This window comes from Protopterus annectens, chromosome 5.part0, assembly GCF_019279795.1.
Source record: "Protopterus annectens isolate FY-2018-M chromosome 5.part0, PAN1.0, whole genome shotgun sequence".
Lineage (NCBI taxonomy): Eukaryota > Metazoa > Chordata > Ceratodontiformes > Protopteridae > Protopterus > Protopterus annectens.
In genome coordinates, this window is record NC_056735.1 from 1,017,730,724 (window position 1) to 1,017,749,646 (window position 18,923).

Here is an 18,923-nt window from a genome sequence, read left to right on the forward strand (position 1 = left end):
CAAGGTCCGTCACTATTGCACACTCACCTCACCCGCACCCTAACCCTAACTCACCTAACCCACCCTAACTCTCATGCCCACACAATCACACACATACCTAACCCACACCCTAGCCCTCATGTCCACACAATCGCACACATACCTAACCCACACTCAATCGCATACTTACCTGAACCTGACCCGTAACTTTCCAACAGAGCACTGAAAATATCGAAGCAACAGAAATGAACAACCACATTCTTTCCTTAGGAAAGAATTTGGTTTTCTGCTTCTTCGATATTTTCAGCGTTCGCTGAAAATGGGTCAGTATTAGAACACTCAACATTTTAAATGTTTGGTGTTCTAATATAGAGCCCCCCTTAACAATTATGAATGCAGTTGAACTTTATTTCCTTAACATTATGAATGCAGTAGAACATTATTATCCTCACATTCGTAATGCAGTTGATACTGTATTTCCTTAACATTATCAAGTTTCATGCATTCATCTTTAGTAAAGTGTACTTGGCATTACTCAACTATATCAGTGCAGCTCTCTGACCACATTCATTGCAGTACAATCAAAATGGAATATATCTATTGGCAGTTACTAATTTACTCTTTCTTGTTTATATGACTGCATATTGCAAGATACATCTATACTCACCACACTCACGGCACAACCTGGCCAGGCACTCTGCATGGACCTCCAGTTTGTGAGCTCTCTCCTCTGGAGCTGTGAGGAGAGAAACAAACCATTATACATTCCTTTCTATCGCACATTCAGAGCATAATTTGTTAAAGCAATGATAATGATACATACAAGCTGGTGGCACATTCCCATCTCTGGCATCTTAGACCCAGGTGGCTAAGAGATCCCCCTTCCTATGCTTCAGGTCATCATAACAATGATGCACCTGCTCACCTGTGTGGGGGATATCAGTTGCACTGGTGAGGTTGCATGCCAGCTGGTCCCAGGTCTCTGATTTGTATTCTGTCACCTGGTACTGGCCCTACAGCAGCTTGAAGTCATGGTATTTTACAAAGAGTCTAACCATGACCCTGGACACCAGAATGCCTCTCCATTGCACCTGGAAGCGCGATGCCTTTCCAGTTCCTGCCATAGTCTTTGCCAAGATCAAACTCCAACAGATACTGGCTATATTCCCACCTGTTGCACTTAAATAAGGATGTTTTCCCACCTTTTGCCGCCATTGGGCCATTTTTTAAAATGTGGCACTCCGCTTAGTACCGTGCAAACCTGCTGAGCTCAGCTGACAATCCTTAGTGGTGCACAAACCAGCTTAGCTGAGCTGAGGACTGCTTAAACAGTGTTTGCTTAGCAGTGCCCAAATCAGATAAGCAGAGCTGCGTGCTGCTAAGAAGTGGTAAAGCAGGTCCTGTTTAAACACTGCTTGGCTTGGCTTAGCAGTACTTAGTAGAGCTTAGCTAAGGGCAAACCAGATTTACAAAAATAAAATAAAATAAAATAATTTGTTCATTACTACTATTTTATTATTATGTTTATGCATTTTACTTCTATATTTCCTGACCTTATGTATTTTAATTTCCTTATCTTGGAGTGTGAATTTTATGCATTGTAAACTTGTGTATAAGTGGATATTTTCTCCTCATGTCTCCACTATAAATGGGCTTCTGGCCCAGCTGGACTAATCCAGTTAACAAATGGCAATAAATATCTCTATAAAAAATATAAATAAGTTATAAAATATTGCTATCAAATATAAAAATTGAATGGCCTGTTTGTTTATTCGAACTGCGTAGAAACTGCACATAAGGCCGTGACTTTAACCATTCAGCTACCTGGTATGCTGACAGCTCCTATGCATTTCTATATAGTTCTCATCTACATTTAAGCACTGCTGAGCACCACACTGTGCAAATACACTCAGCTATGCTTAAACTTGCCCTTTGATATGAAAATGAAAAGTATCCAGTTTCTGTTTTTCGATGTCTGGCATGTTTCCATTGCTAAGCACCATGCTGTGCAAGCACAAAAAAAAAGAATAAGAAAAGAAACAAAAAGATATTTAACTTTTATATTTCAGTGCATCTGGCACTTTGATAGTGCAGGGGGTGTGTTACTCATCTCCGGGCACTGTAACACACACATCCCCACACTGATTCCGTAACTTTGTTACATGGCTCTCTCTCAGTAATGCGCATTCACTACTATGCAAGGTGTGCTGCCAAGGGGGATCCACAGACATGGCTACAGTACCTTCTATGTAGGACATACACTGATCCTACATGGAGTTTATTAAATCCCCACCTGTGTCAACTACAGTAATCATAACACTGCTTGTAGTAAAAGTATAGCACACTTGTATGTGCAGGTTGTTACAAGCAGTTCCTATGCAAAAGTAAGAGGAAGTGCAATTAGCAATGTTATGGTTTAGATAAATATGAAGAGTTCAGCAGCTCAGACTGAAAAATATGTATGAACATGGCTTCAGTAGAATAATAACTTTTTTACCCAAATTATTATTATTATTATTATTATTATTATTATTATTATTAGTAGTAGTAGTAGTAGTAGTAGTAGTATTATTAAATCCTGTTATGAAGTTTTATGAATTTTAGGATACAAATTGTTATGTAACATTTTCTGCACATTGAGGACAATTTTTGTTATTTTAATTATAAAATGGGTGTGACAGAAGCAGAGGAAATGATGTATAATGATTATTACCAATTGTAATGTATGTACTGATGATAATGTAGAGTTTTAAATAGTGGATTATTATTCTGATGAAGTCTCTATGAGACAAAAACATTAAATGAATAATTTATTCTTGGAATTTTAAACACTAGAATTGTTGGTTCTTAGTATGTGGCCATCACCAAGGTTTATTATTTTTGGTTTGTTGTTTTTTTCATTCCTTGGATGCCAACAGCTTTATTTTGGGGCTAAGAAGAGTCCAAGATCTTTGCTGGACTCCTTGTTAAGTGTTGCAGCCAAAGGCTGTTGCAAGACAATTATACCAGGTCTGAGTACAATGCTAAGGTTTGGAAAAGCTTGATCAAGGCTGTCACCAGTGCAATTGGTATTCCATACACTAGTGAACAATGCCTTCACCATTATAATGACTTGCAAAGGCACAAGCAAGATTTTATTTGCCAATGGAAGGAATATTTTATGACAAATATCCCATCTCAGAAGAGCAAATATAGTGGACCATTACAAGCCAATACAATACCATGATTTGCCAACACAAAAAGGTGTCCATATTTTTCCTCTGTATAGCTACTACATAGGTTAAAAGAAATAGGAATGTGCATCAGGAGACACTACAGTATTTCAGAGAGGCATGGGATAACTATGACTCAGGTATGGCTGATAGCCATTTCATATTAGTTCTGATCTTGATATCATGTTATCAGTTCTGTAGACATCACTCCATAATTGCTTGACACAGTCCTGAATGAGCAGGCATACTCTTTTTATGGAAAATGTACATACTTGCTCAAATAGCATTAGTCAGTGTTTCAGTCAATGTAGCTATTAATGAGTTCAGATCTAATCAGCAGCAATTAGTCTGCAGTATCTTATATTATATTATATAAGATATATATGTATATTATTCTGCAATTGGTAAATTAGAATAACATTGTAAACATTTCACATGAACATTTTATGATTTGTAAAGCATAATGTATATATGCCGTAGTCACACACTTTGCTTAATGTGTATAATATTAATGGGGGGTTTATATTAGATCACCGAACGCTTAAAAAAGCGAACAGTGATTAATCAACCCTATGTAAGCAAAAGCTTATAATGTCGAAGTGTCAGAACAGCAATTTTTTTCCAAGGGAAAAAAATCGCTGTTCAAACAAAAAAAAAAAAAAGAAATAAAAAACAATTTCAAACATTACATTAAGTGGCGGGCTTCACCCCCCACACCCCCCTACTTAAATATACCAACTCCGAGACTGGACTACAGTGCTGAAAATGGCAAAGTACCAAAGCAGCCAAGCAAATTCGTTCCCAGGAAAGAATTCGCTTAACAGCCGCTTCAATATTTTGCGTTTTCAGCCTTTTATGTTCAACCAAAATGCATTTGAAAGAATGCATCTTCGGTCTTGTAATATAGACCCATATTAATGAGATTAATGTGTAGTTAAAACACATATAATGCTTCACATTCATATTTGGATGGGATAGCTCAAAATACAGCTGTGGTAATATGCATAAATTGTGATATTTTACAATTACATGACATTTATGATATTCTTCTGTGGTGTCTCTCTCTAACATAAGTCTCTCTTTCTTTTTCTCTAATAGCATTTGGGCTATAATTCCTGCTGCAACATGAATGGCCATGAGTAAAGGGGAGTTAGATTGCCCAGAGGGGTGTGGACCACCATCCCTCCAGAGGTTGCTGTGGTGACACCACCACAAGCAGCACAGGCACACGGCACTTCTGGGTCACCACCTGGCATCATTGTCTACACAACATCTGTACTACCTGCACCAGCTGCCTCAGATAGTTCTGCCTCAGGGGCTGGTACTCTGGTACCTATCAGGAGTAGTGTCAGTGGAAGTGGTGATTATGTCACCCAGAAAGAGATGTAAGGGCTGGTAAAGGAGATAATGGAGAGGAGCCTCAGTGCCTGTATTGGCAGAATAGAAAAAAAACCTGCATCATATATGCAAATTGATTCCCAGTCTGGCACTGTCCAATATTTCTGCAACAGGAGATAGTAATGATAGTTCAGAGACTGGGGAATAGATTATCACTGTACTCATGCTAAAAGAGTATGTGCATCCAAAATCAAATAGCTTACCCCACTCCTAATGTCCCCAACCTTTTTTGTCCATACCCATTCCTATCTGACTTATATGTCCTGTATGTCTGCACCTACTACTTAACCTACACTACCTACATAACTGTCTTATTCCTAAATACCTTCCACAACATTCTTCTTTCTCTCTCAATAAATAAATAAATAAATAAATAAATAAATAAATGAATGAATAAATAAGTGTACCTGGTCCACAAAAAATATCCACTCACTACATAGCTCTTCACTTCACTTATGTGGGTGTGTGCACGGTACACTTGATTCGATCCAATTAGCCACACAACATTATTATGTTGTTGTCACACACTCTTGATGTGGTAACTATCCAAATTCTACACATTAGTTGCATAAATACACTACTGGCTTGTGAAGAAGTAGATAGTTATGGAGATCTCCAACAATCATCCTGCATATTCCTTTATTCTTCCCCATTGTTTTGCCCTCTGTTTGCCCCCCATTTTCATGACTGTCCTAAAAACCTCTAAATAGATTCTCACACCATACACATGACCAGAAATGGCTGATAAACCAAACTGTCTATTTTTGTATTCAGCTTTTGTTAGATGCTTGGCATCGCACAGCAAAGTGAAGCAATGTAAATGACATTTTGTGTCCTATAGTAAAAACTGATATTTTTTTCTTTTGTCTCTTTAGTACTGTGCTCATTGTGCTACTGTGCTTATCTCTGCTTATAGCACTATGAGGAGAAAGTTATTCTTATAAGTTTAACAGGCTGCAGGATTTAATGCACACTATATGGGATGTTTCAATTCTCTGAATCTAAAAGGAGAACTGCAGTGAAAACAAAAATTAAACCAATAAAAACTAAAAACAGTTCACAGTGTTTGAGCAGCAAGTAGCAGGTAAATTACTTCAACAGTACATATGAAACAGAAATTGTCTTCTGAGTAGACTCACTGTAATCTGGGTTCCTGTTATTTAATCGACCATACTAAATGTCGAGTCTTGGAAGATCGAACGCGGAAGTTCGAAAAAATAGAAATGTCGAAGTTGCGGAAATTCAAATTCTTTCTTAGGGAAAGAATTTGGTTGGCTGTTTCCGTGGCTTCGACATTTTCTGTACTGTGGTGCGAATGTTTCAGATCAGGTTAAGGTAAGTGTGTGAAAGTGATGGACATTAGGGTTAGGGTCCAGGTAAGGTAAGTGTGCGATAGTGACAGACTTTAGGGTTAGGGCACGGGTAAGGTAAATGTGCGATAGTTACGGACTTTAGGGTTAGGATACGGGTAAGGTAAGTGTGTGATAGTGACGGACTTTAGGGTTAGAGTGTGGTTAAGGTAAGTGTGCAATAGTGACGGACTTTAGGGTTAGACCTTGGGTTAAATTTAGTGCATAGATAGTTGTGTATGTAAGGTGTAATGTAGATTTATTAGGTGTTTGGTTTGCTTGTGTTGTGTGTGTGTGTTTTTCGGAACTGCGAATTTTTTCCCAGGGAAAGAATTCGCTGTTCTGGGGTTTCGTTGTTGTCATATTTCAAACTTCCAAATTCGAACATATGGTGCTCGAAATTTTGGAAGTTCGATTACATGACATAGACCCTGTAATCCAAGACTGAATCTTAAATCAAGTCCAATGTAGTAGCCACAAAAAGACACCAGCTATTGTTACATTCCCACACAAATGGATGAAAGCTAAAAGATAGCAGGTTCTGAAGAAGTCCAATTTTTTTTTAGGACAAAAGTGTTAAACCGGCTGTCATGCTTTGTTATTTTTTTTTTTTGGTGGTGTTAATAATAAAGTTTTATTTTAATGGACTTTGGATCATTCTTTGTTTGATTTCCTTTCATCGCTGGTGGATTTAAAACATATTCTGTTTCCATGTGAATGTAAGTGTGAGGAAAGGAGATACTGCCAGCCCAGCTAGCTTGAATTGTGTAAATAATTATATGACATTGATGAATATCAAAATGATTTATGTAAAATGCTTGTGTTACAAATGTATTAGAACTGTATGTCATGTTTATATCAAACTGATTGTACAGACGTGTGTGCATTGAAAAGATATTTGTAAAATGCTTGTGGTTAACTAATTATATCTGATTGATGCCTCCAGGTGTATCTGTATCTGAAGAAAACTCCTACTGATGCCTCTAGGCATCAAATATTGCTTGCTCATATTTGCATCAATAATACTAAAACCATGCTATGTTCAAGGTTTTAAAATATATCATCTTAAAGCTGCCACAACAACAAACTGAACTGCATTAACATTTGACCTCTGTCTAGTGCAGGTAAATCTATATTAACTGTTGTTTTTGTGATATTAATTTATATAGATATAATTTTCAAATTTTTCTAAATATCTCAACAACTGAATAACACAGACAGAGCTCCCTAGCCTCATATGAAAGCTCTTAAATAGATGAATAAAATTAGCCTCACATGAAAGCTCTTAGCTAGATGAATGAAATGCTCCTGATAGTATGTGTGTAACTTGAGTGGTTGCTGAGATATTATAAATTGTTTACAAAATATTACAAATGTAATAGTTACTGTGTTTACTGGGACTTATAAAATGCAATTTAAGACCTAGAACCTAAAGAATATTACCACTATAAAATAGTTTGTACTAAAGGGTTTGTCATTTATACTTTTTTTCATAACCCCTATGGTTCCAGAGATATGAACATTTGTTTGAAATCTGAGGACATAATTTGATTCTGTTGAAAGGCTTAGGCTCCGCCCATTGGAAGTTACAGTGCAAACTTCCTGAGCTCCTCTGGAGTGAATGAGTTAAAATGGATCCACACTGTGCCCTACTGGATGAGAACAGAAATGTATGTGCATCATTCTAAGTGTTTAAATGTGTATATTTTAGCAGTGGAAACTGGGATACAGGAGATTAACTTCAGTCCAGAAAACTTCAGAAAAATAACTGAAATTAACTTACTCTATGACTAAGCCATAAAAGATGGTCCCCCAGATTTACTAATCTTCCATGCAGGACTAGTCTAGTCCTGCACAGAAGCGGCCACTTAGGAGCAGGATGGCAGCATGCCATGCATAGTAATGAAGGCGCACTGCCCAAGCTCCCAGGCTTACATGGAGAGTGTACATGTGGATGGAGCATGTCTGAGAGCAGAGTTCTCAGAATAAACATGCCACTGCAATGTTGAACAGCAGAAAGTGCAACTAAATGAGAGAGACTGCTCATAGGTGTCCACATATCCCCATCAACAGTCCCCCATATGTACAACAGTAGCAGGACATAAAAATCAAAAGAAGAAACCCCTGTATTGTTGTCTAAACCTCCGAATACAGCTAACCGTAGGTGCGCGGGTGTGCCCATTGCTTAGCTACGGTGAAAGCAGCCTAAAAGGCTGAAGAGGATAACAAGGACAATATATGCAAATTAAGCATCTCAGAAATAGTGTAGTGGGCAGAGCGTTTGCCTAACGAGCAGGCATTCCCAGTTCGAGTCCCAGCAGCACAGTCTATTTTACACAGCAAAGCATGGTATAAGCAATATTTGCAATGCAATACCCACTAAATAACATACATTTTTATGAACTGGAGTACTGCAAGAAATGCACACATGAAGAGTCAGTATCATAATGAATAAGGCAGCAGTAAGCAGGTGTAAGCACAGATAAGCAATAGTAAGCATATGTAAGCACTAGTAAGCATGTGCAAGTGCGTTTGCATGGGGATAAGCACTACCAACCCAGATTAGGCAAAGGAGAAGCTAACTGGGTGTAAGAAACTGTTACCAGATGTTAGCAGTGCTTACCTCCACACAAACCTGCTTACAACCGCTTTAAAGTACCTTAATAACACCGTATCCAATGGCAGGTGTTCTGCCCAGCAAAAAAACAAACAGTTTCTGCAAGGCTGGAAGCCAGGACCATGCACACCATACACAAAATTATTTACCACTAAGCCATGCCAGATATGCATAACTCGTATGTTGTCAGAAACATAACCCCACCCAGTCATTCAACAGTACAGAGAATGTATACCTACAGATAGAGGGACATGTGTGTGCAAATATAATACTATCTAAACAGATGCAACATATCTATAGATGTAGTCATATATATATATATATATATATATATATATATATATATATATATATATATATATACATATATATATATATATATATAAATATCCAGAAATATATACATGTATATATATATATATATATATATATATATATATATATATATATATATATATATATAAATATATATACAAATATATGAACAGATATACATGCAAATGCCAACATCTACACATATATATGTCAACATCTATATGTCCACATATACACAGCAGGTTACATAAATGTACGCAGATATATGTCTCCGTAGGTATATGTGGACATAGTTAGAAATATGTAAGCAAATATATATACCCATAGAGGTATATATGGCAGACATCTGTAGATAGCAATGGTAGATTAACAGAAACATATATGTCCACATACACCGTTAATGGGCTTGAGAGTCCCCAAACAATATACGTCTCGTACGAACTGGCACACCCCCCACCCAGCCAAACACGTCCACCCTGCAATACACTACCAAGCTCACTGTATTGTGCGTGTTTCATTTAAATAGGGATTTAAATTAGCTCTCTGTAATGTTTCACATGTTGACATCACATCCCCCTCTCCTCCACCCACTAGGCGGGCCAAGCTGTACAGGCCCATCCAACCCAGGCCATCCTCAACCCATACATTCATTACCCACAGTTCTGCTTCCCCCCACCCACTGCACACACGCAGCCACCATCCCTACCCTGGTTACCGGCCCTTAGCTACCACACCACCACACATTGCCCTCCCACCACTCCCCCCTCCTCGGGACCCATCCCATATGTTGTACTGACCCAAGTATCCTATGTCTTGCACATGCCGTAGTCCATGTACATAGCCATGGGTACCTTTGTAACTCTGAGTGTAGACAAAAGTTGAATACCTAATGTTTGGGTTGTCCTGCATGGGACAAATGTTTCCCTGGTACTAACAATAGATTACACGTGTGACTCTGTGTACACTAATGGATTTAGTTGTAGGTATCGCAAAGCATACGTGGCATACAAGGTTGGCCGGTATGCACACAAAACACAGTATCCATCAATACCAGTCTACAATATAGGATATGTAGCTAAATATGTAGAGGTACGTGTGTGTGTGTGTGTGTGTGTGTGTGTGTGTGTGTGTGTGTGTGTATATATATATATATATATATATATATATATATATATATATATATATATATATATATATATATATATATATATATACTCATAACTAAATAGATATATACTTCTCCCTCTCTGTAGTACAAATGTATACATACATAGACAGACATATATATATATATATATATATATATATATATATATATATATATATATATATAAATACTCACATATAGATATGTACATATGCAGACACCCATGCATCCACATGTCTTTAGATATATATATACAGCAATATATATATATATATATATATATATATATATATATATATATATATATATATTTATATATATATATATATATACCCATAACTAAATAGATATATACCTCTCCCTCTCTGTAGTACAAATGTATACATACATAGACAGACATATATATATATATATATATATATATATATATATATATATATATATATATATATATATATATGTGTGTGTGTATGCATACATATATATATATATATATATATATATATATATATATCTATATATATATATATATAGATATATATTCTATATATATATATATATATATATATATATATATATGTGTGTGTGTGTGTGTGTGTGTGTGTGTGTGTGCATGTGTATACAAAGAAATATAGCTATGATATGCTATAGCACTTAAGAATGACATATGTTCACAGGCCATGCCAATGGGGGTGAGGGGCCCAATCAACAAACGTGTAACATGTAGCATTACTCCCTCCAGCCAGACAGGGGAAACATACAGACAAGCACACAAACAATGTAAGCAATTCACTGCTCCCCAAACCACAGGCAGGATACAACCAGAGGGGGGGGCACTGTGGACCCGCTAAGTCTAATCTTAGAACAGAGACAAGAGCGCCAATTACTGGACACTGCAAAAATTGTCTTGTAATAGGAGGCCCGCCTATGCAATAACTTTTTAAGGCAGGGAGTGTATGTACCCAGACTACAAGGTTGAGAAAACCTAATGACCCATGGGTCAAGACAACGTACGAAATGGGTCTCTAGAAGTGGAGAGTGGGCAGTGTGTAGTGGTGTGTTTAGGCCTGACCTGCACCCAGAGTAAGGATGAGTACTGTAGAGGAGGTGCTGGCGGGGAACTATGGGTATGAGATATGGGCTGAGGTGTGCAGGTTTTGGCTGGAGCAGTTCTATTCGGACCACCCCAAGGATGTAAGCAATAGTGTGCATTGGGCAGAGCTGCCACCTAACAAGCAGCCACTCCCGGTACAAGTCCCACTGCAGCACAGTCTATTTTACATGGCAAAGTACGGTGTAACCAGATGTGTTGTTGCAAATCCCACTAAATAACACCAAAGAACACATGGTCGCAACACCTCACTGTAGACATGTAAGCCAAACTAATTTGCATCATAAGGTATTATTGTTGTCCTCACCCCCACCCAGGGGTATGAGTGTCCAAATCTATCTCCAAATGCACTGCATATACACAACTGTTGCTGTAGAAGAAATGACCAGCTGTGGACTTTCCCGTCAGCCTTCCTGCACATCCCTGGATATTTCCACTACTATTTGTCCCTCTATGTGCCCCATGAACACCACTTACCTATCGACCCCTATTTCATTACTATTAATGTTCACAGTCACAAGTAGGTGACACCCTCTTCCCCAACTATAATGGCAGAATCTTGAATCCCCTACCCACGTGTATTACCTCAGCTGTCCCACACGACACAGGTGAATAATAAAAATAAAAAGAAAACCACAAGTGATAATGGAGCACTATATCACACAAAATGAACTTTCATCCACTGGTTTAGTGCTTTCAGCCCAAGAATTAGGCCTTCATCAGAACAAAGAGCTAAAAAACTGTCTCATTTTTATACCATTATCAATACACGAAACACCAATCAAATCTCATTTTACTTAAATCTTAATGTAAAAACTGTTTTCTATCAGGGTCGTGCATGCAGACAAAGGGGGTTGAATGGTCATAGTAAATTCTGATGATTATGTGATGTGAAGAGAATGCAATTATTATTAGCAGATGAAACTGCATACAAAAAGGTTTCCAAAGGTGATGTCCTAAAAGCGCATAAAAGAATAGACTCTTGGCTTTTTGAAGCCTTATCAGAAGGTTTCATTTCTAGGAACATGTATGAGTTTTTTGTAGTAGACAAACCCAGGATAGGGCACCTCTTTGGTATTCAAAAGATACATAAGGATGGGCACTGTCCCCCTTATAGGCCCATAGTTTCTTCACCAGCATCGAAGTTAGAGCCATGTTCCAAGTTTATAGATAGAACTTTGCTTGAGATAGTGCAGAAGACAGACTCCTTTATTAGGGATTCTTTTGATTTTTTAAGTAAAATCAATAAAATTAAGGTTGAAGCTGGTGATTTGCTGGTGACAGTTGATGTGGCATCTTTATACACCTGCATTCCTCATGACGTGGGGTTAGAGTGGGTTGGGAATTTGTTAATCAACAGTGGAGAATATGAAGTAGAAGAGTGCAGGTTCATGTTGGAATGTATGGATAATATTCTTTCATACAATTACTTCATGTTTGACAATGAACATTTTTTGCAAACGAAGGGGGTGGCGATGGGTGCCAGGATGGCTCCCAATTATGCCAACTTAGTTCTGGCTTACTGGGAAAACAACATTATGTCCAAGTTTACCAACAGGCAGAAAATTGTGAGTTATTATCGTTTTATTGACGATTTGTTTTTTATTTGGAGAGGCACACAAACTGAGCTCTTACAGTTCATTGTAGACATGAACAATCGTACCTCTTTTTTACATTTTACTGGTAGCTGGGATAATTGTAAGATATGTTTCTTAGATTTAGAAGTTATTAAAGAGGAAGGTAAAGATTTTTTGGGGTCCTGCATCAGTTATAAGAATGTGGCAAGCAATGGTCTTTTGAGTTACTCTAGTATACATCCGACTTATGTGAAATATGACATTATAAAGGGGCAGTTAGTAAGACTTAAGAGACTTACAAGCGATGAAGCACAGTTAGATTTGTTAGTGCAGGAATTGCATTCTAGATTTAAAAACAGAGGGTACTCTTCTAAAATAGTCTAAGACATTATTAGTACAAGTGAAAGGGAGGGACTTAGTGGAAATAGACGAAACAAGAAGGATTGGGAAACGTCCATGTTGTTAACCTTTACCTTAGACAGTAAAGAAATTAAAAACATAGTATCCAACAACTGGAGAATATTAGTTTCAAATAGTGATCTTCAGATGGTAGAAGGAGAAGCCCCCATGTTTGTTAACACAAGAGGAAGGAATTTCAAAGAAATGTTAGAAAGTGGACAAAGAAAAATGCCTCAAGACAACATAGGTACTTTTAAATGTAAAAGCTGCAATTTTTGTAAATACATTTCAGAGGGAGCAGATTTTAATGTTGCAACTGAAAGCAAGATGTGGCACATTCCAGGCATTTTTAATTGTGAATCTACATTTGTGGTATACATGGCAAAATGCTCCACCTGTTCTTCATTCTATATTTGGAAAACCAATAGGCAACTTAAAAACAGAATGTATGAACACTATTACACCATCAAAAAGAAACATTTAGATAATGCTCGTTACAAGCACACTTTAAACTGTGTGAGTGGCAATAACAGTGAAAAGTTTCTTTTTACAGTTATAAATCATGTTCCATTGGGCTTTAATGTAGGCAGAGATGGGGAACTAGATTTTAGAGAGTTTAAATGGCAGGTTTTATTAGATGCATACAGGGCACCAGGGCTTAACAATGGTGTCAACTATAATGCTGTATTTAAAAGAAAAGCTTATTACAACAAATGCAAATAGTTTATATGTTTGTTAGAAATGTATACTTTATTTAAAATAAATTTTTATTCAAACACATTTTAAGCAGTTTTTACATTAAGTTTAAGTAAAATGAGATTTGATTTGTGTGATGTGTATTGATGATGCTATAAAAATGAGACAGTTTTTTAACACTTTGTTCCGATGAAGGCCTAATTCTTGGGCTGAAAGTGCTAAACCAGTGGATTAAAGTTCATTTTGTGTGATATAGTGCTCCATTATAACTTGTGGTTTTCTTTTTATTTTACCAAAGTTACACAAAGTGTGAGACAAGTCTGCAGTTTTCTTTGAACATGTGAATAACACATGAAGGAACACCTCAAGCACACTTGGATCAGCACATGCTCACCACCTGGTGAATCCCCCCCCACCTTACACTCTATACCCCTACACCAACTACTGAAACCGACACCTCCTGTCCTGCCTCACATACAAATCCCAACATCCTTCAAACTTTCCCTATTGCTCCCCTACCAATCATTCCAACAGCCTATTATACAGTTACAATGTCTCCCCTCTACCTACCTACCTACTCCTTCACTATTCTCTTCTACTCTACCACACAGGTACGGCATAACTAAACCTACCCCGAATACCTGAGTGTAACCTACCCCTTCACTATTCCCTTCTACTCTACCACACAGGTATGGAATAACTAAACCTAACCCAAATACCTGAGTGTAACCTACCCCTTCACTATTCTCTTCTACTCTACCACACAGGTATGGCATAACTAAACCTAACCCGAATACCTGAGTGTAACCTATCCCTTCACTATTCTCTTCTACTCTACCACACAGGTATGGCATAACTAAACCTAACCTGAATACCTGAGTGTAACCTATCCCTTCACAATTCTCTTCTACTCTACCACACAGGTATGGAATAACTAAACCTAACCCGAATACCTGAGTGTAACCTATCCCTTCACTATTCTTTTCTACTCTACCACACAGGTATGGCATAACTAAACCTAACCCGAATACCTGAGTGTAACCTATCCAGGTATGGAATAACTAAACCTAACCCGAATACCTGAGTGTAACCTATCCCTTCACTATTCTCTTCTACTCTACCACACAGGTATGGAATAACTAAACCTAACCCGAATACCTGAGTGCAACCTATCCCTTCACTATTCTCTTCTACTCTACACACAGGTATGGAATAACTAAACCTACCCGAATACCTGAGTGTAACCTACCCCTTCACTATTCTCTTCTACTCTACCACACAGGTATGGCATAACTAAACCTGACCCGAATACCTGAGTGTAACCTACCCCTTCACTATTCTCTTCTACTCTACCACACAGGTATGGCATAACTAAACCTAACCCGAATACCTGAGTGTAACCTACCCCTTCACTATTCTCTTCTACTCTACCACACAGGTATGGAATAACTAAACCTAACCCGAATACCTGAGTGTAACCTATCCCTTCACTATTCTCTTCTACTCTACCACACAGGTATGGAATAACTAAACCTAACCCGAATACCTGAGTGTAACCTACCCCTTCACTATTCTCTTCTACTCTACCACACAGGTATGGAATAACTAAACCTAACCTGAATACCTGAGTGTAACCTATCCCTTCACTATTCTCTTCTACTCTACCACACAGGTATGGCATAACTAAACCTAACCTGAATACCTGAGTGTAACCTACCCCTTCACTATTCTCTTCTACTCTACTACACAGGTATGGAATAACTAAACCTAACCTGAATACCTGAGTGTAACCTACCCCTTCACTATTCTCTTCTACTCTACCACACAGGTATGGAATAACTAAACCTAACCCGAATACCTGAGTGTAACCTATCCCTTCACTATTCTCTTCTACTCTACCACACACGTATGGCATAACTAAACCTAACCTGAATACCTGAGTGTAACCTACCCCTTCACTATTCTCTTCTACTCTACCACACAGGTATGGAATAACTAAACCTAACCCGAATACCTGAGTGCAACCTATCCCTTCACTATTCTCTTCTACTCTACCACACAGGTATGGGATAACTAAACCTAACCTGAATACATGAGTGTAACCTATCCAGAACTGTTAAACTGGAATCTCACTTCACCTTAAACTGACCTTTGTCAACAGTCATACCTGACATGTAAACCTGACCTAAGCATGTATAATACCGACATGTTAATGTAAACTAAGCATGGAGAATGTGGTACGTAGCTATGTTAAGTCTGTTATTCTCTATGAATGTGTACACCTCAGTATTACTTGAAATGTGTAGCTGGGGTTTACTGTGGAGCTCCACTCCCCGGGCCACCACTGACAATGGTGAAGCATCCAGTTGGATTGTCCCAGTCAACAAATGTGAACTAAATACATTAAGTAGCACGGGGGTATGTGGCAGCAAGCGGGGTTAATCCTGTTTGGGTGGTGGTAAGCAATGCCCACACCAATAAGCAATGTGGAGGCCAACTCAGCGTAAGACGCCATAACTGGAGGTCAGCAATGCTGAGCCTCGCGCAAACTATTGCATACTCACCTACACTTCCTCTGCAGTGCCTTAGGCACTCTCTAGCCAACAGCTCTCATCATGCCCATTAACAAAATAACTTGCACTTTCAGGTTCCAAACTCCCGACCCTGCACTTTATAGTCTAAGTGAGTTACTACTAAGCCATTACAAATACACATTCAGCTGCTGTTATCACAAGCATATCATCAAGCACAGTCATTCAACAGTATAGGAAATGTATGTAAGTATGTAGATTAATACCAGCAAGCATGTGCACATTGCTCAATCACAGTATTCCGAGCAGTTTATGTGTATCAATGAACAGTGTCTGTCCAAACATACTGTGAGAACAGTAGTCTTGCATAATACTGAAGAGAAGAATGAAAAATGGTGCATGCCGTGGGGGCGTGTAGGCGTGCTTCATGCACAGAATGTCATACCTGGGGCATTGGTTCTGTGGAACCGGGAGATGAGGCTGGCCTAGTGTGTGAGCAAACTGCTGCTTCTCAAACCCCTGGCAGGATGCTATCAGTGGGAGAAACAGTCTAGACCAGCAAAGTCTACTCATGACACAACAACAGGTCCGTCCCTGGTGGGAAAACCAAACATTGTGAGTCACATAGATGTTTCCACCAGTATCAGAGGAGGATCAAGGGAAGGCTCATATGTACATGGACTAAACGGATGAAGAGCCTGCAAAAGCTTAGGTCATAACAGTATAATGGAAGAGTGCCAACACATGCAGAGAGGGAAATGTGTGGAGGTGTGGTATGGCTGGCCTAGCAACTGGAGAATGGATGGGTGCTATGTACGTGGAGCTCAGGGGCTGGGGGAAGGAAACATGGGTATTACATTATGGTAGAAATATGCAAATGATAGTGTAGTGGGTAGACCATCCGACCAATGAGCAGGCATTACCGGTTCGAGTCCCACTGTAGTATAGTCTGTTTTACATGGCAAAGCATATTATAACCAATATTTTTGTTGTAAAACCCACTAAATAGTTTATATATATGAACTGGAGTACTGCAAGAAATGCACTTGTGACGTATCAGTGTCAGATAGAATAAGGCACTAGTAAGCATGTGTAAGGCCTTACAACTGCTTTAGAGTGCCATACTCACTCTGTATCCAACGGGCCTTTGTTTGCCCGGCAACAAAATAAACAGCCATGCAGGTCACAAACCCAGGACCCTATACACCATAGTCCCAGTAGCTATCCACCAAGTCATTACAGACATGCAGAAGAATGGGGTAATAGTAAACATGTTCTCACCATTCTATAACCAAACTGAACCTGTGAAAGGCAGCAGTATACAGTCATATGTGCCATAACTGACTACAGAACATACATATGTGAACTGGAGTACAGCAGTACGTCCAGATGTGAGGTGTTAATCCAATAAAGTGTAGAAGTTCCCAGGATCCCATACAGTGTACATACACATGTGCCAAGGATACGTGACACATATATAACAAGTGAAAAAGAACAAACAGAGGCAAGGCTCCAGATTCTTCAGCTGATTTATTCACACAAACACAAGTGCTTTCACTGAATGCTTCTTCAGGTGTATATAAAATGACATGTACACACCTGTACTTATATCAAACATTCAGCAGTCACATGATCAAGAAGATAAGAACATTTAAAGGTACATAAATGCAATATAAAATTGTAACCACAATAAAATACATGACATCTCCTATTTAAATAAAAGCCTATACTTCAAAAAGCATACATAAATGCAATATGCAATTGTAACCACAAAAACACATGACATATTCTACCTACGTAAGGGTCTATTCTTCAGGATGGGTCTCATCGGTACATGGTCATTAAGGCCATGTCCCGCATTTGCTCTTAATCTGACAATCCAGCTGGCATCTAAGTTCTCAGTCTGAGTTCTAATGTCACCACCCCTGTGACTCTCATAACATCTTCCTAGCACCATAAATTTAAAAGTATGTTGGTCATGCGTCTCTTTAACATGTTTTGCTAGAGCGTTAAATGAACTGCACTTCCTGATGTGATAAATGTGTTCCCTGATTCTATCTCTTAACAATCTGTCAGTTTTGCCCACGTAGAATTTACTGCATGTTTGTCAAGTAGTGAGATAAACTACATGAGAACTATCGCACCTAGCACTGGTTCTTAATCCATAAATTACACCTGTGTCAGGATGTTTAAATTCCCTGTCCAGGATAATAAAATTACAAAAACTGGTACCTGCCACATGGTCTAGTCCCTGATGCATCTATAGTCCTGATTTGATCTTTTTGGGTACATAATCATCTCCTTAATTATTTTTTATTCTTGAAGGTGAACTGTGGATGTGTTCCTATTAGATTACTCACTTGTTTATCAGATGTTAAAATATTCCAATGTTTACCTGTGATGTCAGTATACTGCCTAATGTTCCTCAAGAAACTGAAGCACATTCTAAGTGGCTGCAGGTTCTGTTTTTTATGGTCTCCATTATGGCTATCACCTCCTACAGACTCAGAGAAATAAGGCTTAGCGCTACTATGTCTAAGGTTCTCTACTGTTTTTATACTGTTATTTGCAAGTTGTTGGTCATAACGTCTC